Source organism: Lissotriton helveticus, chromosome 4_1 (genome assembly GCF_964261635.1).
Source record: "Lissotriton helveticus chromosome 4_1, aLisHel1.1, whole genome shotgun sequence".
Lineage (NCBI taxonomy): Eukaryota > Metazoa > Chordata > Amphibia > Caudata > Salamandridae > Lissotriton > Lissotriton helveticus.
Window position 1 is genome coordinate 1,283,855,198 of NC_136063.1, and position 22,480 is coordinate 1,283,877,677.

At 46.9% G+C, this 22,480-nt stretch overlaps 1 protein-coding gene across 3 annotated transcripts in view; it reads left to right on the forward strand.

Annotated features, from left to right (window-relative positions):
* LOC144829078 (putative 2-ketogluconate reductase) overlaps positions 1–22,480 on the forward strand; it is a 398,272-nt gene that overhangs the window by 3,596 nt on the left and 372,196 nt on the right. For all 3 annotated transcript variants that reach the window (XM_078687848.1, XM_078687847.1, XM_078687849.1), the window contains one exon: positions 18,855–18,947. The gene's annotated coding sequence lies outside the window, so the exon portion shown is untranslated. The remainder of the gene's footprint in view (positions 1–18,854; positions 18,948–22,480) is intronic.

The following is a 22,480-nucleotide window of genomic DNA, read 5'->3' on the forward strand; positions in this document are numbered from 1 at the left end:
TCCGCTCAGTATCAACGGATTTCCTTTTGAATACGTGGTTAATGTCGTTTTCTGCGCAAACTTCCCTCCTAAATAATCCTCATCCGTCAAAAAGCTTCCACATTCCATGCAAAGTTGCCTCGGATCCTTTCAGCAATCGTTTTCCTCTGTCCCCCTTGAACATATCCCCTTGCCCACCAGCCCAACACACCCCCGTCCACCCCACACTGGAAAGCACAGCGTCACAGTTTACCGGGCCGGGATCGTAGTGCCCTCCCCTATCACATCCCTCTGCTGCACCAGCCTGGAATCTCTCCTGTCCGTCACAGTGCTAGAACGGGCGTGTTCTGTGACGTCGTTTCCGTCTACCCAAATCCTTGCTAGCCGCTGCGGCTTCAGCACAGTGAAGGCTTAGACTCTGCAGAGGGAAGATCTGCGCATCATGGGGACCGTTCCTGTGGCCCTCTGTCTCCTTTTGTGCGCGGGGACTACGCTCGCTGGATACATCGAGGTAAACGAAACTTCTCAAACCAATTTTCGCCGGAACCCGAGACGCGCTCTTGAACGGTTTTTGCCACCAGCAACCACCTTTTTCTGGGCCTGATTTGGTGCACCGAAGACTGTGCACAGGCAGGCACAGACCAGGAGTGCGCCACTTAGGTCGGCGGGTGGGAGGAGTACACTAGTTACCTGCTGTGAATACCCTCCGTTTCTAGAATGGTATCGCCTCCCTTTGTGTGCTCTGTGAGTCAGGGCTTGCTCAGCTGGAGAACAGGGGTGTTGCTATTAGCGCACCTTTGATTTCGTAGCTAAAGCAGTATAGAGACAGTTGCTTGCTAATGCCCCTGTTCCAGTTAACACCCCTTTTCTTTTGCGTTCCTTTTAATCGTTGCAGGGTAGACTGAAGGGCAAATAAAGGCGTAGCCCCAGTTAACCAGGTGTACGAGGGGTGGGGGGGGTGGTTACCCCTTCAGTCTTAAATGGAATATGCCATTGTTCTCTTTCTTTAGATGTGAAGTTTTGTGGTGTCGCAAAACTGAAGTGATTACCCCACCCACCTAAAGATAGGTTTGGAAGTCTGTATTTACATTCACCCATAATAAGACTGCATGCAATCTACAGATAAGGTGATTGACAGGTCATTGAAGTCTAGTGGTTATATTGGAATGTTACGTCCAACCGCCCCTTTGTCAGTATATCAGGAGCTATGATTTCGACTGTAAATCGTGTGTTCGGCGAGGGTTAAACTTAACTGCTTCTACCTTTAATTGTTGCAAACACCCCGCCAACCTCTTGCGACGTTAAAGCAGGTGATATGGTTGGCCTTAGCTTTCCTGGATGGATCCTCTGGCTGTGCTCGTCCCACTTCTTGGAGAAGCGTTGGGACTGTTCCCTCACCTTACCAGATGGTAGAGTCTCTGCTCCCAGTTAATCAGTGGCGTCATTGCTCTCTTTTCCCTTACGTAGATCAGGAACATTGGGTATTGCCCACACTAACGTTGGTAGATTATACAGGGAGTGTCAGTCCGTTTCGCTTGCATCAGTTGTTGGTTCTCCTCAACACGTTTCAATTGCGTTTAACAACATTAGTGGCTTAAGTATTGGGGTATCACCGTCTCCTAAACACATGCTATAACTTTGGTCTGTGCAAATCATTAGGTGGGACATTTCCCCTCACGTCGTTTAAAATGGTTTTGTTTCGCCATTGTGTTCCATTTATAAAGTCTTTGGAGGGTGGCACTCTTATGTTTTTTTTTTTTATAGAAGTATTTGTATTAGAATTTTTTTTCCTTTAATGTGCTGGATGGGATAGTCATGTCTTCTCTCACCTGAGTTAAGGTTCCATTGCTCTCAGACCTTTGTCTAGTTGGATGCCCCCCATTTGCGGGACAGTTAGAGCAGGGATAGCTAATCACTTGGCACCCCTCTTGGACCTTTATTAGCCAATCTCGATTTGGTGGTGATATGGGCTGGACAGATAAGGGTTTCTCTTGGTATGGTGTCATCCTTGTGATATTGGGGGCTCTGGGTGTGTGTGTGTGGCTCTGGGTGGGTGGGTGTGGCTCTGGGTGTGTGTGTGTGCGTGGGGCTCTGGGTGTGTGTGTGTGTGTGTGTGGGGCTCTGGGTGGGTGGGTGTGTGTGTGTGGGGCTCTGGGTGGGTGTGTGTGTGTGTGTGGGGCTCTGGGTGTGTGTGTGTGGGGGGGGCTCTGGGTGTGTGGGGGGCTCTGGGTGTGTGGGGGGCTCTGGGTGTGTGGGGGGCTCTGGGTGTGTGTGGGGCTCTGGGTGTGTGTGTGGGTCTGGGTGTGTGTGTGTATGGCTCTGGGTGAGTGTGTGGTAGTAATTGCTGTCTGCTGAGCTCGTCCGTAGGGTACAATAGGTCTCACATTGCGAGAGATTAAGCTAATGGCAATGTAAATGACAAAACCAACACATAAATACAAATTTTGGCATTTACAATGCCGATAGCTCTAACTTTTCCAAAGGCGAAACTATTGCATTGTAAATGCTTGTTCCATCTTGCACTCGGGAAATGCTAATAAGTTAAAATGACTGCCGGTCCCCAAACATGAAGGACAGTGCCCCCCACCCCCACCCCCCCCCAATTGCTCAAATTACACTAAACTGCATTTGTGTAACACGCAAGGGAGTAGCCAGATTTATAAATACCCCCCACTTTCGACCAAACACCTAATGACGAGTGAACAAAGCAAGAATGCCTGAATCCTTCCAGAATGGTTTCCCCGGCAGTTACAACTTTCTAACTGTTCATCCTCCCATCCACTTTCAACTTTCACCTAGCCATCCTTCTATCATTTCTTTCATCCATTCTTTCATACCACCTTCCACACACTCACCATTCCAGCCATCCACTGCTCAGTCAATGCTTCTATCTGGACCACATTCATCCATCCACCTTCTCATGCCTTACATCCATTTTTTCCAGCATTCCATCCATCCATGAGTATTCCGTTCACACACCAATCCATTCATCCACCCAGCCATCTTTCATTCGTTCATCATTTTACTCTTCTGGCCATAATTTTATCAGTCTATTTATGCATCCACCCTTCCAATTATGCTTTTAACAATTGAATCTTTCACCCTTACATCCATCTTTTCACCTATTTATCCATACTAAGTTGCAACCTTTCTTCCTTTCTTTTTTTCACTCTTTCTTTAAACTTTCCTTCCTACCACATTGCCTTGATTACTTTCACTATTCCTTTCTTTTACTCATGCCTTCTTTCATTCTTTCTTTTCTCATCCCAATTTTAACTTTTTACATTCCTCTTGCTGTTATGGATGCTCTGTCTGTTCTTTGTTCCGTGGTCCATCATTTGTTTCCTTCACTGAACATGATTTACTTAGTATTTCCTGACCTCCACTCTCTTCCTTGCCCTTGTATTTCCCTAGAGCATTTTAATCAGCTAGCTACTTACCTACAGAAAGAAGTTGCAATTATAAACCTAACAAATGTTTTAGTGTGACTCAGGTCATCAGTTCCACGCGTAACCCTAACTTTAGCAGCAATGGGGGGGGTCTCACGACACCACTGTTAACAAATGATGTGGTGTACTTGGCAGGGCTGCCTATGGATTAGTCTGAAGCTCTTGAGTTACAATTAGGATTGCCACCTGGTGGGTTTTTTACTAACATGACCAGGGCTTTAATGTTCCAGTTGGTTCAGAAATTAGGAAAATCACCTAAAGACATGGACGTCCGCAGGGGGGGGCAAGGAGGGGAGCTTGCCCCCCCCCCCTGGAGCGACCCTCCTTGCCCCCCTGTGGACGCCCATGAAAACCGTGACTTCAAGAAGGGGTTCTCACTCTCTTTCCTCTCCTTTATTTTATTTGCTTCCCTGTGAAATGGATCCAAAAAAGAAAGACGCTTTTGCCGGAAATGTCGTATTTTTCTGACATTTTAATTCCAAAGTGCAGCATTGGGAATAAAAAGCTAAAAATATGAAAAATAGATAAATAACTAAATAAAGTAAGACAGAGTAGTAGCAAACTGGCAAAACTGATTTTATTCACACTGAAACACATTAGCGCCACTTTTACAGAGTTTGCCAGTGAAGCGCTATTTTTGTTTTCTTGTCTTTGTCTTCCCTGGACTTGGAACTAGTGCACCAATCCTGGAGGTACTGCAATGTGTGGATTGGAAACCAAAATGTGTGCTGCGGCACTGCGTCTAGGGATGTGGTCTTTTTACCATACTGCTTACGTTTTGTAAGGATATAAGCAATGGCCATTGAAATGGGTCCATTCAGGGCCCTGTAGTCGTGTCCTTAACTTTTCCAGGCAAAACCACTCACTGATTTCTGAATAGTGAGTGTAAGAGCATTAAGGTAACCATGTTGTTCCTGCTTACATTTCCCATGGTTTGCTAAATTTTGCATTCCCTACAAGTGCTTGCTTTTTCCAGAATATTGCTCTTGTCTAGTGCGTAATTTAAATTGAGCCGCATCCAGGTGTTTATAGCGGGTAACAATTGGGTTGTAGTTGAAGACAGTGGGAGTTTTTCTCATTGGGGCAGTACGGTGTTCAGTGGTGGAGAGGATGTGGCGCTATGGTCAGAGCTGCTGAATTTGGAACTGGGAACCAGGTTCAGCCTTAATAACCAGTCCACCAGACCACTCTCCTGCTAGAGCACAATCACATGCTAGACCTTAGAAGGCTTCGCAACACCTTAGACGTTCTGGTGTCTTCGCACAAGCAGGTGGACCCTAGCATGACAAGTGTAGGTTAACCTTCAAGGCTTGTCCACCACTATCCATACTGAAGTTCACCTCCAGTCTTGCGGGCAGGCCTATGAAGCAGCGCACCCTAGAACAACAGTCACTGAGGTCACAGGACCCTTGAGAAGGGCCAGCTCGAGGGCAGTGCAACCAGTGTGACCGCACCTGGTGCTGACTTTAGGTGGGAACATCATGTTTGCAAGTATATTATGGTTTTAAAAATGCTTGCTGCCTCCTTCCTGGTCTCCAGCACTTTTCGACAACAATAAAAATGTCACAATGACTCTGGTGACTAATGTTCTTCCTAGAGAGAGATCAGAATTTTGTCTAGTGGAAGTTTTGACTCATGGAAAGGTAGCTCAGAGGGTTAATGTACCGGCTGCAAAAAACATGCGCCATGCAGATCACAAAGTGCACATAATGTAACTGCTTTTGTCAGAGAGATCCTTTTGTTACTTGCAGTTTATAAGTTAAAATCCTAACTTAGAACAGTGAGCTATGCTATTAACTGTCATCTAAGAGCTGCATACAAACTGCAAGGTATAAATTAGAGCGTTATGTTCTCCCCCCCCACCCCCTCCACCCAGTCTTTGATTATTCTAATGTCCCAAAAAGTGTTCTTTTGGACAGAAATCAATTCTGATTATTAAGGAGAACCCCCAACCATGGTATTACGTTTTAAATTCCGGACAAATCACTATAAAACTATACCGGCTACTAGTATGGTTGTCATGTGACTCCTACACCTTGTAGTCCTTAGTCTTATGTAACATTTTCTATACAGTGATTTACACACATATTGTTTGTCTCTGTGTAATGTGTGTGATGTAAAGTGCTCTGACACCTTACAATAGTATGAGTGGCGCTGTAAATCAAATTAAATGTATCTGAGAGACAGTGGTTATGGAGACTTGGGGGGCACAGTTAAAGGGTGGTAGTGAGGGAATCCATGGCAGAGGTGGTCATTGGGGGGCACTAACAAACATTAATGCACAGGACACCCCCAGTGCTATGGCTGGCCCAGCCCTTAAGGCTAGTCTGCCTCATCCATAGGTACCTCAATTGGCCTTGTTTCAGCAGTAGTAGCTGCAACTCACCAGGGATTGGCAATGCAGGGTTTGCACGCACACCAAACTAAGTTCGCAAACTTCACAGTCTCCCTGCTTCATTCACATGCACTTTTAACATGTGCTGCCTGCTGTGGGGCCACTGGAATTAATTATGCAGCAAAGGATGACAACATTATGCCGTAGTGTTGACTAAATTATGCATTAAAAAAAAGGCTGCAGCGTAATGCAGTATATTTTCAGGTTTTTTAGTATTTTGACGTGTGTACACATGCTAACAGTCTCTGGAAAGATTTTGCCTTATTAGTACCAGTGTAACATACAAACGCAGCAGTGAGAAAGGTGACCAGTCAACCTTTACAATAGGCCATCCACTCCGCAGCAACACAAGTCACATTTTATATAAACTTTTGGTATGTTTGAGCTACAAACAATTTATTAGTTTAAATGGGTAGATCATGCAGCAGCTCTTGCCTTATGAGGCAAATATGGCAGAGCCATAATTTTAGAGAAAACATTTGCAAACTAGGATATTTTGCCATTCATGTTTGAACTGCTGTTGTGGAAAAAGGGAGAAGTGCTGATGACAGAAACTCCATGGCTTTGAGACAAATGGCTTGTGTTTCCACATGTTATCGTATTTGGTACATTCTTTGATTAGAAGCATATCCCACTTTATGAATATATTTCAATGTCAATAACTCATTATAACCTTAAATAATCATGTGTATCCATTGGTTGATTAAACTGGGCAGTGAAATGCCAAACAAATACTAAAAATTGGGATGTATGCGCATTCTTACCACACTTCTGGCTCCACCCACAGATCCAATCCTTGGGTTATTCCCGCCCTCTGATTCTCAGCCCACTGTTCCTCTACTTTTTTTCCCCCACTTCAACCACTGTGTAAGACTCAGCATCCCTGGACCTGTGATGTGCCACCGCTGCGGACGCCGCATGTGCCACACATTTACGGTGCCGGGCTTCCGCATAAGGGAGCTGGCCATTATTGTATCCCTAAACATGCGCACGTTGTCAGTTTGACATTGACTACACGTAGTGGGACTCTAAGTTTCTTTTAAAAAATATCTAACATTTGGACCTATACATTTTATTGTGTGTAAATTAATTGAATGTGTGTAAAATTTAACAATGCCCAGGGAGTTCTAGTAAAGGGAGCACCCATTGGCGAATCACTAGCGTGTATGATTGCTGCATTATTTATTACTAACTTTGACATTGTGCTTTAACTTTGGATAAAAGTTATGAATTCTAGCACCAAGAAGCCAATATTGGTGAATATGTGTGCTACAAATAATCCCTAACATACACTGTGCATACAGTATATTTAATCTGGTGCTTTAATCATAGGCTGTTTTAAAGTATTCTGATAAAATTCGAATCGTGCTGAAGACAGCCTTTATTGGTGTTGGATCGAGGACCCGGAAGTCTGCACACCTAGCAGACAGAGATAAAGCACCTTGTCAGAAAGGTTAGCGTTTTCCCTACAGGTGGTGTTTGTTGGCCTGTGGCAGGGTCAGTCACATGTCCTGGATTCCTGGCATTTAATTGAGTCTATCCTAGTTCTGCGCCCCAGTGTTTCTTGTGCCCCACCTGGCACACATCCCCCCCCCCCTGGAAAAATGTCTGGGGACGCCGCCTAAAGATGATATTTTATCCTCTTTTCAGTACATACTTGTAAAAGGAAATGGAAGAAGAAAGCACTTGTAAATGTGTTCCAGATCTATCTTACTGATTTATGACTGATAGTTAAAGTAAATAAAGACCGTAAAGTCATATTTAAAAAAGATGATGGGTGATTTTATACAAAGCCCTATTTAAGTGCAACACTTGGGCACAGCTGTCGAGTTTCCAGGGCCATTGGGTGATGAGCTGCTCCAGTCCAGGCTTTTGTTCTTTGAATTCTGAGACTTGTAGTCCAATTTTTATAAAGGAATAAACACGACATGAAGTCCCCCAAAAAAAAAAATAACTAGACTGGAGCAACAAGTAAGGCATGGGCCTTGGAAACATAGCAGGACTGACCGGACCTTTGAAGATCCTTAAAATATGGGAAACGGCCACTACAACGCGGCCGTTTCCACGAAAGGCTTTATCACGCATGCATTAGAACGCATGCATGGTTACCACAAAAGTCTTTACCACGCATACCTTTACTACGAGATGCGTAGTAAAGGCATGTGTGGTAAAGGCAAAAAAAGGGAGGACACATAATAAAATGCAAGCCCCTGGCCTGCTGACGCGTTTTACTAGGACAGATATCTGTAGCACAGTGATGCCCAGGTTGGGTGTCATCTGGAATCGAGTTGTGAGGACCTGCACTCTTTATTTACGTTGGCATGTGTCAGGATATATTTTGGTTATGTGTGTTTTTGTATAGAAACGTTAATTGAATACGTTTACACTCATGGTGGGTTGAAGAGACAAGCGGGTGAAGACGGTTTGGGGGAAAGAAAAGATTTATGGACACACCGCCCATTACTGAAGTTAGTACTACAGCGGGAGGGAAGACTCACAGATTAAGTTAACTGCGTTTTAAGAGCATGCTTCAGCAATTCTATTAGCCTCAGTGCAGTTATTCGAACATGCTATGGGTTTTAACACTTTGAAAGTAACCTGCGTTATGACTGTTTGTTTTAAAAAAAAATGTACATCGGAGAATGGATGTTTAATAGGCATATGTCTCATTATTTTTTAGTGACCCCCGAAGAAGGGCGCTGTGTCGCCCGAAATGCATTGGGTTTTAATGGAATAAACACTGCTAAAGATGAGCCTGGCATCATTCGTATTTATTCAAGAGGTCCGGATGGGCACAGAGTACATACAAGAAATTTGAAAATTGGCAATATATTCTACACGTAGATTTTAAGATGGGAGAAAGAAATATTTTGAAAAAATTAGAAATAAGTAATGTGAAAAAATGAAGATTTGGATTCAGATTAACAGAGTTTATAATGGCGCAAGGCCAGCACAAAGCTGTGCATTTGGCTGGGGCATGGAAATGTCCCATTTGTATTTATCTAGGATATATTTTGGGGCAGCCGATTAGATGTGTCAGAACTTTACACTCTAAAATGTTTCCTGTGGCGCTCAAACACATCACTTGCTCCACAATACAGAAAGGCATAGTATGTAGAAACCGAGTTCTGCGCGGCCCAGCTGGCCTTTCTATTCCCACGCGTGCTTCAAGATTATGGCATCCGCCATGTCCCTCATATGGGTATAAGTAATACTGCTGTATTTTGGAATCCCGGAACGACGAATACCGATGGTACTGGTAATTCTGATGGGGGGAGTACCTTTCAGATATTCCCACGCATCTTGTCAGGGGTACCTTTGTCTCCAGTCGGTCTTTTCTCTAACCAAGGGGTCACCGTCCCTTACTTCACAGTTTTCAAATTTCACTGAACTTTCTGGAGTTTCCGCACAAGATCTCTTCAGCGGGTCTTTAGTGGTTAAAATATTCATGCATGGGGACATTTGCTGCTATGGAATAAAGTGCAGTGGGGTGATAGGCCATCGCACCATCCAACAACAAGCGCTCACCAGGCAGCCGCGGTTTATTTTTGCATGCGCTTTTACTTTAAAATGAAAGCGAGATGCAAAAATAAACACGCGGCGGGGCTTGTCTTTATGGGCCTATGTGTTTAAACACATGGCCCCATAAAGATAAGAAACCTTTCATGGCAGAAGGAAAGCAGGCGAGCCCGTCCAAGTGGGCCTTCTGAAAAAGCCAAAAGTACACGTCATGGAAAGCTCTTTTCCAATGGCTGGCCACTGTTTAGCATAAACGGTGATGCCAGCCAATGGAAAATAGGGGCGGGGCTTAAAGCCCTATTCCAAAACTCCTCTAAATCATTAAATCTCGCCGAGCGAACTGCGCATGTGCGCAGCAACGCTAGCCGAGACCTAAAAAGAACAGGAAGATCCTAGAAAGCCAGCCCCACCCTTCCATCCTGGGAGCCAGAAAGGGAGCTGGCATTCCCTCCTCCTCCTGTTTTTTGTTTCCAGCAACATAGATGAGGAGGTCCCTGCTAGGCAGGGGCCGCACATGCTATGAGGCCCGCTTATCTTTCCTGCTGGGCTCGAAGGGCAGTGGGCCTTCATCGTGGGAGCATCAGCCGCTCAGGATGTGAGGTATTTCTGACGGCTCCTAGCCCCGTTAGCATCTATCCTGCATGGCAGGATATTGGACCTGGGCATTTCTCTTTTCGCTCCCTCCTGCAAGCAGAGCAAGGAAGGAGCGTTTCAGTCTATGCTTGCACAACGATCAGGAGCTCACGCATGTGGGCTGACCTCTGGGCATAGCCGCTTCGTTCAGGGAATCCCCGGGGACGCGTATGTGTAGTGGGGTATTCCCAATGGTGCGCATACTTTCATTTCCAGTGCGCACATCTTACAGAATTTAGGAGCCCGGTTGGAGAATGGCTGTAGGTATTGTGGTTTTCTGAGTGCTTAGGTTATTGTTGGCTGTAATCATGGCCAAGAACCTTGCCAAGCGGTAGCAGGCCTTCAGCCTTCCCCTCTCCTGCATCTGCTTCTTCTTCAGACAGTTCTCCTGTTCCCAAGGGCAAGAGGGGCTGAATGAAAGGACATTAGGAGGATTGTGCTGGAGACTCTAGTTGCCTTTAAAGGAAAGTCTCCTCTTCCTACTAAGTGCAGTTAAGGTGCAGAGGAGCTATCCTTGTCTGAGGTGTCTGATTCTTCTAAGGAAGTTCCTGTCCCCTCTGACTTCAAAGGGAAATATAATGCGAAGGACATGCTTGGGGACTTGTTCATCCATATTAAGGAAAATATGGGTTTTCCGCCACTTGAGAAGCCTGGTCCCTCTTATGAATCAGTTCTTAAGCACTTCCAGAAAGCCATCCAGTGCTGACCTTCCTCTCCTTCAGTTTCAGAAAGACATTATCAGGCAGGAATGGAAGGACCCGGACAAGATATTGTTTCCTCCGTTTATGGACAAATTCTTTCCTCTGGAGGAAATAGACTCTGAGTTACCAGATAATGTTCCCATGGATTCTGTGGTGGCCGGCCTGGTGGGTCGCTCTTCCATGGCAGAGGAGAATATTTTTAAAAATCCTGTGCAGAAGAAGGTGGATTCTGCCTTGTGGAAGGTTTTCTCTGGGGTTCATATAGCTATGAGGGCCAGAATTTATGGGGCATTGACTGCGCAATCCTTGATCATGGACTTCAAAGCCGTTTTCTGCTATTCAGCAGGGTGACAATTGCCTCCCATTGTTGGAAGACCTGGAGAGGTAACTTTAATTCATCTCTGACATTTCCTTTGATGCGGTGAGATCTGTGGCATTAGCAGGGGGTGCCTCAATTGCTTAAAGGCAGAACCTATATTTGAAGGGCTGATTGTACCCGTTTTTTGTGCCTTCTGCTCCCCTGATTGCACTTGTTTTCTTACCTTCTGCTCCCCTGATTGTGCTCGTTTTCTTGCGTTCTGCTCCCCTGATTGCACTCATATTTCTTGCCTTCTGCTCCCCTGATTGTACTCATTTTTCTTGCCTTCTGCTCCCCTGATTGTACCCGTTTTTCGTGCCTTCTGCTCCCCTGATTGCACTAGTTTTTCTTGCCTTCTGCTCCCCTGATTGCACTCATTTTTCTTGCCTTCTGCTCCCATGATTGCACTCGTTTTCTTGCCTCTACTCCCCTGATTGTACTCGTTTTTTCTTGCCTTCTGCTTCCCTGATTGCACTCGTTTTTCTTGCCTTCTGCTCCCCTGATTGCACTCGTTTTTCTTGCCTCCTGCACTCGTTTTTCTTGCCTTCTGCTCCCCTGATTGCACTCGTTTTTCTTGCCTTCTGCTCCCCTGATTGCACTCGTTTTTCGTGCCTTCTTTTCCCCTGATTGTACTAGTTTTTCGTGCCTTCTGCTCCCCTGATTGCACTCGTTTTTCTTGCCATCTGCTCCCCTGATTGTACCCGTTTTTCTTGCCTTCTGCTCACCTGATTGCACTTGTTTTCTTACCTTCTGCTCCCCTGATTGCACTCGTTTTTCTTGCCTTCTGCTCCCCTGATTGTACTCGTTTTTCTTGCCTTCTGCTCCCCTGATTGTACCCGTTTTTCTTGCCTTCTGCTCCCCTGATTGCGCTAGTTTTTCTTGCCTTCTGCTCCCCTGATTGTGTTCGTTTTCTTGCCTTCTGTTCCCCCTCACTGCCCCTGATTGTGGCCGCTGCGACCCCGCGGCCCCGCCCCCTCACTGCCCATTTGCTGCTCCTCTCTCCCACCTCCCCATATAGGCCGGCCGCTGCGCGGTGAGGAGAGCGATGCTTGACCTTGCTGGTAGGTCGCTCCCCCACCACACAGCTCCGCCTGTGTGTCCTGACCCTGCCCCAGCTGGCGCTGCTGTAGAATATGAGGGTCTCCTCCACCCGCAGGCTACCACATGTGCCTCATCCCTGGTGGCCAGTGGTAGGCCTTAGGTTTGTATCACTGTCTCTGTCTATCTGTCTTCCCTGTACTGCCCATACTGTCTTCTGGTGTCTGTGACCGCTGTTGCCTGTCTACCCCCTGTGCCTGCATTCTTATCTGTGCCCGTTCTCTTGCCTTCTGTTGCCCTGATTGTGCCCGTTCTCTTGCCTTCTGCTCCCCTGATTTGTACTTGTTTTTTGTGCCTTCTGCTCCCCCTCGCTGCCTCTGATTTGTGCCCGTTTTCTTGCCTCCTGTTCCCTGATTGTGCCTGTTTTCTTGCCTTCTGCTCCCCTGTTTGTGCTCATTTTCTTGCCTTCTGCTCCCCTGATTGTGCTCCTTTTCTTGCCTTCCATTTCCCCTTGCTGCCCCTGATTGTGCCTGGTTGCATTGGTGCCCTCGCCGCTCCCGTTCCCGCCGTTGTGCCCCCTGCGTCCCCGCCACCCCTTTCTGGCCATTCGCTGCCCCTGCCTCCCGCCTCCCAGCTGCTCCTCCCTCCCACATCCCCATATATGGCGTCAGCTGCATGGCCTAAGGTAAGCCCGTCTGCGCCCATCCGCGCCCGGACCGCGCTCAGCACCAAAACCCCTGGTCCCCGCACCCGCCACGATGACCACCACCACTACGATGCCAGCACACTCCATGCTCTCAACCCTGGACGGACCCACACCTGCTTCAAGGCCGCCCGAAAAGCACGCACGGCACCTTCACCTGCTGGAACTGCAGCTACACCAGCCTCAGAGCAGCCAAACAACCGGCCAAAAAAGACCTCATCCACCTCCAATGCATCCTATTGAACACCCGGCTCCGCACGCAAACACGCCGTCGAGCTCTGGGACCTGCTCGACACATCATCCCAGGACGTCGCCTTCATGACAGAGACGTGGATGAACGACTCCTCCGCACCCGACATTGCCATAGCCATCCCAGACGGCTACAAGGTCACCCGCAGAGACCGCACCAATGGAGTCGGAGGAGGAATCGCTATCGTCCACAAGAACAGCATCGGGGTCTCGACCAGCACAGAGGACACTCTCAGCACCGCCGAACACATGCATTTCCAGATCCACACAGACCCCCAACTCCATCCTCAGAGGCACCCTCGTCTACAGACCTCCTTGACCCGACCCCAGTTCAGCGACTCCATCTCCGACTTCGTCAGCACGCACGCCCTGACCTCCACCGACTACATTCTCCTCGGAGGCCTGAACTTTCACCTTGAGAACAACAATGACAGCAATTCGACAACCCTGATTGATAACCTCGTCAACCTCGGACTGAGGCAACTCGTCACAACACCTACCCACTCCGCTGGCCACACGCTTGACCCCATCTTCTCCGCTAGCCCCCACGTCTCCTTCAGCCACACCACCGAACTCCTCTGGACCGACCACCGCTGCATCCACTTCTCCTTCCCGAAACCCACCACACACCACCGCACCCAACAGATCCCTCGCCGCTACTGGATAAAAATCACAAAAGACCAACTACAAGCAAACGTCACTCTCAGCCCACCCACCGAACCCTCCAACACCGACGATGCTGCCCACAGCCTCACACGCTGGATCGACGACTGCGCCAACACCCTCGCCCCGCTGAAGAAACCCCCCCACAGAGACACCAGCAAGAGGGCCAGCTGGTTCATCCCAGAACTCCTAGCCTGCAAGCGAGCCTGCCGGAAACTAGAGAAGAAATGGCAAAGCGAAAAGACTCTGGACAGCCACGCAGCCCACAAGGACGCCATCCGCAACCACCATCGCCTCATCAGGACTGCCAAGAGGACCTCCTTCAAAGACCGCCTCGACATCAACGCACACAACAGCAAGGAGCTCTTCAACATCGTGAAAGAACTCTCCAACCCCAGCTCCAACACCAACGACATCCCGCCGTCGCAAGCCCTGTGCGACTCTCTCGCCACTTTTTTCCACCGCAAGATAGCAGACATCCACGACAGCGTCATCACCCAGACAGCCCCAACAGACAGCAACACAACAGACTCTCCGCACACCATCGACCACGACCCCCTGCTGGCCTGGGCCAGCGTGAGCATCGATGACACCATCAATACCATGAGCACAGTCCACTCCGTCTCCCCGTCAGACCCATTCCCGCATCACATCTTCAACAAAGCCAGCAGCTCCATCGTACCCCACCTGCGCAATATCATTAATCTCTCCCTCAAGACTGCGACCTTCCCAGAGAGCTGGAAACACGCCGAGATCAACGCCCTACTCAAAAAACCCAAGGTAGACCCTAGAGACCTCAAGAAATTTCGGCCCATCTCTCTGCTCCCATTCCCGGCCAAGGTCATTGAGAAGATCGTCAACAGACAGCTAATCCAATACCTCGAAAAAAACAGAATCCTGGACCCTTCCCAGTCAGGGTTCCACAGCAACCACAGCACTGAAACCGCCCTCATCGACGCCACTGACGACATCAGGACCATGCTGGACAATGGTGAGACCGCAGCCCTCATCCTCCTGGACCTCTCCGCCGACTTCGACACCGTCTGCCACCGCACATTAAGCGCACGCCTCTACGCCATAGGGATCCAAGACAAAGCCCTGGAATGGATCACCTCCTTCCTCTCCGGCAGAACCCAGAGCATCCGCCTCCCCCCTTTCCGGTCCAAAGCCTCCGAGATCATCTGCGGCGTACCCCAGGGATCCTCCCTCAGCCCGACACTGTTCAACATTTACATGGCCCCACTCTCACTCGTCGCCCGGCAGCACGACCTCAACATAATCTCCTACGCCAACGACACTCAACTGATCTCTCTCTCACCAAGGACCCCATTACCGCCAAAGCCAACCTCCCCGAAGGAATGAAGGCCGTCACCGACTGGATGAAGATCAGCCGACTGAAGCTAAACTCGGACAAAACGGAGGTCCTCATCCTCGGCTCCAACCCATCAGCCTGGGACGACTCCTGGTGGCCGACAGCACTGGGGGCAGCCCCGACACCCACCGACCACACACGCAACCTGGGAATCATCCTCGACTCAACGGTCTCCGTGACCAAGCAAGTCAACGCCGTCTCCTCCTCCTGCTTCAACACCCTCCGCATGCTCCTCATGATCTACAGGTGGACCCCGACAGATACAAGAAGAACAGTCACTCAGGCCCTTGTCAGCAGCAGACTCGACTACGGAAACGCCCTCTACGCAGGAGCCCCAACCAAGCTCATCAAACGACTGCAACACATCCAAAACGCCTTAGCACGACTGATCCTCGATGTCCCAAGCCACGGCCACATCACCCCCCACCTGAGAAACCTGCACTGGCTGCCCGTCAACAAGAGGATATCCTTCAAGCTCCTCATCCACGCACACAAGGCACTCCACGAGACCGGCCTAGCCTACCTCAACAGACGACTTTCGTTCTACATCCCTAACTGCCAGCTCCGCTCCACCGACCTCGCACTCACCACCGTCCCGCGCATCCGAAGAACAACCACTGGCGGGAGATCCTTCTCCCACCTCGCCGCCAAGACCTGGAATACTCTCCCACTGAGCCTACAACAGGCCCAAGACCTGCTGACCTTCAGGAGACTTCTCAAACCTGGCTGTTCGATCAGTAGAGGCCCCCCTCCCCTCCCCAGCGCCTTGAGACCCTCACGGGTATGTAGCGCGCTCTACAAGTGGTTGATTGATATATTGATTGATGGATTGATTGATTGATTGAAGGGCTGGAACACTGACACTTCACAGCGTGCTGTTGCACTTAAGATGCCATTTGAGGGTTCTCATCTTGTTGGAGTTATCCTGGAAGATAGCCTGTGTTTAATCTTTAAGGAAAGGAAGCACTCCTCTTGTTTCCAGCATCATTCTTCAAAAGGGGCATCTTTTTCTTCAAAGTTCAAATTCTTATTTCAGAAACCCTCAGATGACAGCAGAATTCAGATCAGTCAACCAGGTTGCAACCCAGATCTTCCTTTAGATCCTATAAGAAGGGTAAACCGGATCCGAACCATAAAGGTCAGCGCTCCTGACTACGCCGAGATGGAGGCCTCTGTTTTACAGGTCAATGGGAGGATTCAGCAGTTTGCTTTGCAGTGGCAGTACTTGTGCTCAGATCAGTGAGTTCTCCAGGTGATGACCAGAGATTATCTAATTGACTCTCAGGGCCCGATTCACAGAACTAACTTAAGACAAAATCCTAAATGTACTACCATTTTGGTATTCCCAGAAGGCACTTACTCATTTCTGTATTCACAGAAGTTAGGAGTAATAACTTTAGGACTCCTAAATGCCTTCTGTGCATACCGAAAGTCTTAATGTCAGTTTAGGAGTAGTAAACTTCCGTGAATACCAAAAATGAGTAAGTGCTTTCTGTGAATACTAAAATGAGTGAGTGCCTTCTGTGAATACCAAAATGGTAGTAAGGTTAGGATTTTGTCTTAATTTAGTTCTGTGAATCGGGCCCTCACTCTCCTCCTGTGACTATGAGGACCATTCATACTCCATTGCCTCGAAACCCAGTCAAGAGGAAGGCATTGCTAGAGGAGATTTCATTGCTTCAGGAGAAGGGTGCTATTGTTCCTATCCCCAAAGAGGAGTGGGGTCGAGGCATCTATTCTATTGTCTTCCTGGTTGTAAAGCCATCAGGGGATTTCAGTCTGGTCACTGATCTGAAGAACCTCAAACTATTCACTTAGGAGCTAAAATTAAAGATGGAAACTCTTCAAAAAAGTATCCCTCTATTCCGCTCAACCACTTTCTGATAACCTTGGACCTTATGGATGCCTACCTACACATTCCCATTGCCGCACAACATAACCAATTCCTTAGATTTGCAGTGGGGAAATGCCATTGGCAGTTCATAGTCCTCCTTTTCGGCTTGAAATCAGCCCAGAAGGTCCCACCAACATGATAGCTCCAGTGGTAGCACACCAAATCTCCTGGGTATCACGTTTTTTTTCCTACCTCGACAACTGGCTCCTACATGCTCCAACTCTGGACCAGATCAGTCACTTCTTGAGTCAAACGAGGATGGTTCTGTCCAGTTTGGGCCTTCTCCTTAATCTTCCAAAGTGCCATTTGCCCTCCTCAAAGGATCTCATCTTCATAGGAGCCCATATCCTGAACAGATTTGGAGCGGATTTTACTGCCCGAGAGGAGGGTCCTGTGTTTACAAGCAGCAGTGCAGGATTTGATCTCCATGGTTCGGCTCCGGCAAAGCTTTGGTTGGAGGTTCAGGGATACCTGGCAGCCATGGTGCATATGGCGCAAAGGGCTAGGCTGCACCTCCGCCCTCTTCTGTGGCATTTGAACAGACATTGGTCAGTGGAAAGTCATTCCTTGGACAAATTAGTTCCTGTCTCAGGCAGTTCAAAACACAGGGTTCTTTAGTGGTTGGACATAGTAAATCTCTCCAAAGGGGTCAAGATGCCTCTGGATCCTCCTGTAGTCCTGACTACAGATGCCTACAAGTTCGGCTGGGGTGCTACTCTTCTGGATAGATCCTGCCAGTTCAAGTGGTCCTTCCTAAAACAGCACAGGTCTTCGAATTAGAGTGAATTAATGGTGATCTTCAAAGTACTACACTTTTTCCATCTTCATCTGTATCAGAAGAATGTGCTGATAAAGACTGACAACACAGTGGCAGTTTCCTACATCAATCACCACAAAAGCACTTGCGCAGACTCCTTCAATATGATTGCAACACAGTTGGGCTCTTGGGCAAACATCTATCAGCAGTGCACATCAGGGGTTCTGACAATGTGAAGGCCGACTTCCTCAGCCAAACATTTCCAATGTTGCAGGAACTGTCCCTGTCCAGAACAATATTTTGGGAGATATGCAAGTGATTCAGCAAACCTTATCTGGAGCTCTTTGCAACCAAGGACAATGCTCAACTGCACAGGTTTTGCTCTAGGTTTCTGGAACAAAAAGCACGGGTAAGCTTTGGTGATGAAGAGGCCAGATTATCTTCTCTATGCATTCCCTCATTTTCCGTTCATTCAAAGTGTTCTCTCCAAGTTTCAGCTGGAGAAAGGGGACTTGATACTAGTTGTCATAAGCCACCTACCTGGATCCTAGATGATTACAATGGGGGGGCCACACTAGTTCCAGAATTATCCTGAGAATTGCCCTTGGATTACAGGATGAGAAACTACTCTGATGGAAAATCTCAGTGAGAATCTGGGTAGGGATAGAGACAGCATGTAGAGTCAAAGATTCTACAGCTCGTCTACTCAACAGCAGTACTGCAGCAGTCATTCACACCAGTTTGATGAATGGTACTGGCAGATATGGTACAAACAAATAATAAGGCTTTAGTCTAGTATTAACTCTATCTCTTAAGATATCACCTCGCCAAAGCTTTTCAAATCTCAACCAACCTTTAGTTGTGTTGTTTTTTTGTTTTCATTTAGATTATCTGTAGAGGCTCCTTTATCAAACATTTTGAAACTGAAGTGAGTATGATTTTGGAATCAAACCCAGAAGAATATTTGGACAGGGGTAGCTTCACCCAAGTCCTCTCTGGCAGAGCCCTGCCAACAGTATGTACAGGCTGGACTAAAACACTGGTTACTTTGTTTGCAGCACAATGTTGCGTCTGAGCTCAGAGTGTAGTAAAATCAAGTCTGTTAATGCATCTCTCCTTTTCTTTTTGTTCTTTTTCCATCCAGGTGCGAGACTAATGCAGGATGTTCTTTGAGGTGAAGTCGTAGCGGGAGGATCAAGGGAGCTGGCAACACAAAGTCCTGGAAGGCGGGAAATAGGTAAGTGGCAGGCGAAGGGGCTATGCAAAGGGGAGGAGTGTGGATGGTCTTTAAATAAAACCGCTTTAGAACGTTCATAAAGGTCATATTTCAATTGTTTGTAACAAGCAACAGGTGCAGATAATTAACTTGATGAGGCTGCCTTCTAGACGGTCCTTTAGAATGCTCACAAAGACTGCGTTCTAATTGCTTATAGCAAGGAACAGATGCAGAGATTAATTTGATGAGGCTGTCTGCTGGAAGGTTCAGGTTTAGGTAATCTATGCCAGTTGCTTGATGCTTATTCTGGTGGATGTTCTGGATGTTTCCATGGTGCCTGCAACCTGGCCTTGCATATACATGGTAAAACATTTGTAAAAGCTAGTAAGCCTTTTCAAACAAACCAGGGAACACCAGCTGCAGCTAGCTATTACCAACTGCATGTAATATGGTCAAAAGTCAGGGTACAAAACGTTTGTTCATTCATAAGTGTTGGGAGGAATAATATGAGCCATGCCGGTATACTGTGATAGTCAAGAGAGGTGAGCTGTGTCAGGAATCCTGACAGTTGCCCCTCCAAAGGCAGTCTTACAGGTTGTGGTTGGGTGGGTTGGAGGGCATGACATCGTCTCACAGACATGGGGGCATGAATCGAGGAGGCCGGTTCCCAGGAATGCTCTGAAGGGTCATAACCCTTCCAATCTATAAGGTAATATCATTTTTCCTGAGATTGTTTAGAGTCTAGGATACTGTGAACTTTGTACTCTTGTTGGCAAATAATCAGAACGGGTGGGCTTTCTTTTCCTGTGGTGGGGTGGTATGGCTTGAACAGTGAAACATGAAACACTGGGTGGATAGTTTATTCAGGGGGGAGCCGTAGCTTGACAGTGAGTGGATTAATTAGTTTGATAATGTCAAAAGGACAGATAATCTGTGGTCGTAGTTTCCTTGGGCCTTCTAGTTCTAAGTGTTGTGTTGATAACCATACCCTGTCTCCTTCTTTGTATATAGGTGCTGGGGTTCTATGCTTGTCAGCTTGTACCTTCATGTCGAATTTGGCTTTTGCTAAACTTGTTCTAGTGTGTTTTTGAATCTCATGCAGTTATTCTAATCTTTCTGTGACTTAAGGGAGCATAGTAGAAACTCCTGATATATCAATGGGAAGGGCCCGAGGATGTTGTCCTGACATGAAAAAGAAGGGTGTGTAGTTTGTGGCTGAGTGGGTGCTGTTATTATAAGTCAATTTAGCTAGGAGTAAGGCCTGATCCCATTGTCCTGTGTACCTTGATAGTAAGCATCTAAGTGTAGTTTCTAGGGATTGGTTGACCTATTCAGTTTGCCTGGTCAGTGTGTGGGTGGACGGCAGATTACAAGGCACCTCTATTCCTAACTTATCACAGAGTGTTCTCCAAAATTTAGATGTAAACTGAACTCCATGATCTGAGATGATTTTACTCGCTAGATGATGCAGTCTTACTATATGATCAATGAATATTTGACTAAATTCTGTGGCAGTCGGTATCTTTTTGACGGGCATGAAATGGGCCATTTTTGATAACATGTTAACAACTACTAAAATAATAATGAAGGTATTGCTTGCTGGAAGGTTAGTAATACAATCCTGACTAATAGTGTGCCAAGGAACTGGGGGTATAGACAGAGGTTGTAATAAGCCTGCAAGCACAGTGTGAGTGTTCTTGTTTCGAGCACAAGTTGGGCAACCAGATACTTATTCTTGTATTTCCTCCACTAGAAGTTTTTTTGAGAATTCCTTAGGGTTTTTGTTATACCTGGGTGCCCTGCTAATGCTGTGTCGTGATTCTATTGACTTACCTGATGTTTTAATTCTATAGTAGGGATGTACAGTTTCTGAGCCTGAAGGAACAGCTTGTCTGTGAAAGTATGGTTAGGTGTTTTGATATATTCTTCGGCCTTTAGTTTCTTATATTCATCATGTAAGGCTGCCATAAAGGTGTCACCCTTGCTGACTGTGACTATCTTTTCCGGTGGAATGATAGTAGGGGAGTCTGATGTAGAATGGGGAGAGTGAGCATACCCCAGTCTAGAAAGAACTGTAACTTCTTGGCGATAGGTGATGATGAAATTGAATCCATTAAATAAATGCAGCCATCACAATTGACAGGGGGTGAGAGCTCTAACGGAGCTAAAGAATTGTACATTTTTAGGATCTTAGACTATTTTGACTGTTTGTTTAGCCCCTGTAGGTAATGCCTCCATTCAGTGAACACCAGTTTGATGGTCAGAAGCTCTCTTTCAACCATCGTATAGTTTTGCTCTGCTGGCAGAAGTTTTTTAGGAACAAAAGGCTATGGGAGGAATGTGGCCATTTCTTGACTACTTTTGAGATAAAATTCCTCCTACGCTACCTGTGAAGCATTGACTTCGATGTATTAGGGCTGGTCTGGATTGGGATGCTGAAGAATGGGTGCAGTGGTGAATTTAGTTTTTAAGAGTTGCAACGCCTGATTGGCTTCTGGAATGCATGCAAACGATTTCCCCTTTTTTAGCAGCTGTCTTATGGGCTCCACTATCTCTGAAACAACAGTAAAAATTGGCAAAGCCAAGTATCCATTGAATTTTCTTGACATTTGTAGGAGTTTGCCAATTGGTAATGGTTTCTACCTTTTTGGGCGCCATAGTGATGCCTGTTGGAAATTATTGATACCCCAGAAACTCCACCGACTGTACAAGGAAGGAACATTTGTCAAATTTAGCAAAGAGAGCATTTTTCCTAAGGCGCTGTAACATGTTCTTGCTCTGAATTTGAGTAAATCAGAATGTCGTCTATGTAGACGATTGCACAAACATCCGAAAACTCCCTCAAGACCTCCTTAATTAAATATTGAAATGCTGCCAGAGCCTTACATAGCCCGTAGGGCATAACACTATACTTAAACAGCCCGGACTTAGTCCTCAAGGCGGTTATCCATTCATAGCCTTCTTGTACACGGATTAAGTAGTAAGCTCCCGTAAATCTAGTTTAGTGTAAATGGTAGAATATCTGAACAGATCAAGTAGTACCAGAATTAATGGGAGAGGATAGTGGTTCTTAACCCCTTTGCTGCCAGGCCTCGCTCCTCCCCCCTCCATGTGCTAAGCCTTTTTTTGGCAATTTGGGGTAGTTCACGCTTAGGTCCCTATAACGTTTTGTCCACATAAGGTATACATGCCAAATTTTCAACCTTTTCTTCCAACATCTTGAAAATTCTAAAGGTACCCAGGGTTTATGGATTCCCCTGGAGGGGACTAAGAAATTGGCCAAAATACAGCTAATGTGGGGTTTTTTAGGAAAAATTGAAAAATAGTGCCTCAGAAGAAAGGGTCTGTTTTTTCCCTGCAAAAGGTATCAATGACGTTTTTGTGGTGCAAAAATGACCATCTTTCCGTCTTTCAGGAACAGTCAGATGTTTGGCAGAAAACCAACATTTTCTACACCGTTTTGGCATTTTACTGGGGCAAAGCCTATTTTTTTGTATTTCTTGCACTTTCAACCTCCTTCCAGTTAGTGGTAGAAATGGGTGTAAAACCAAGAA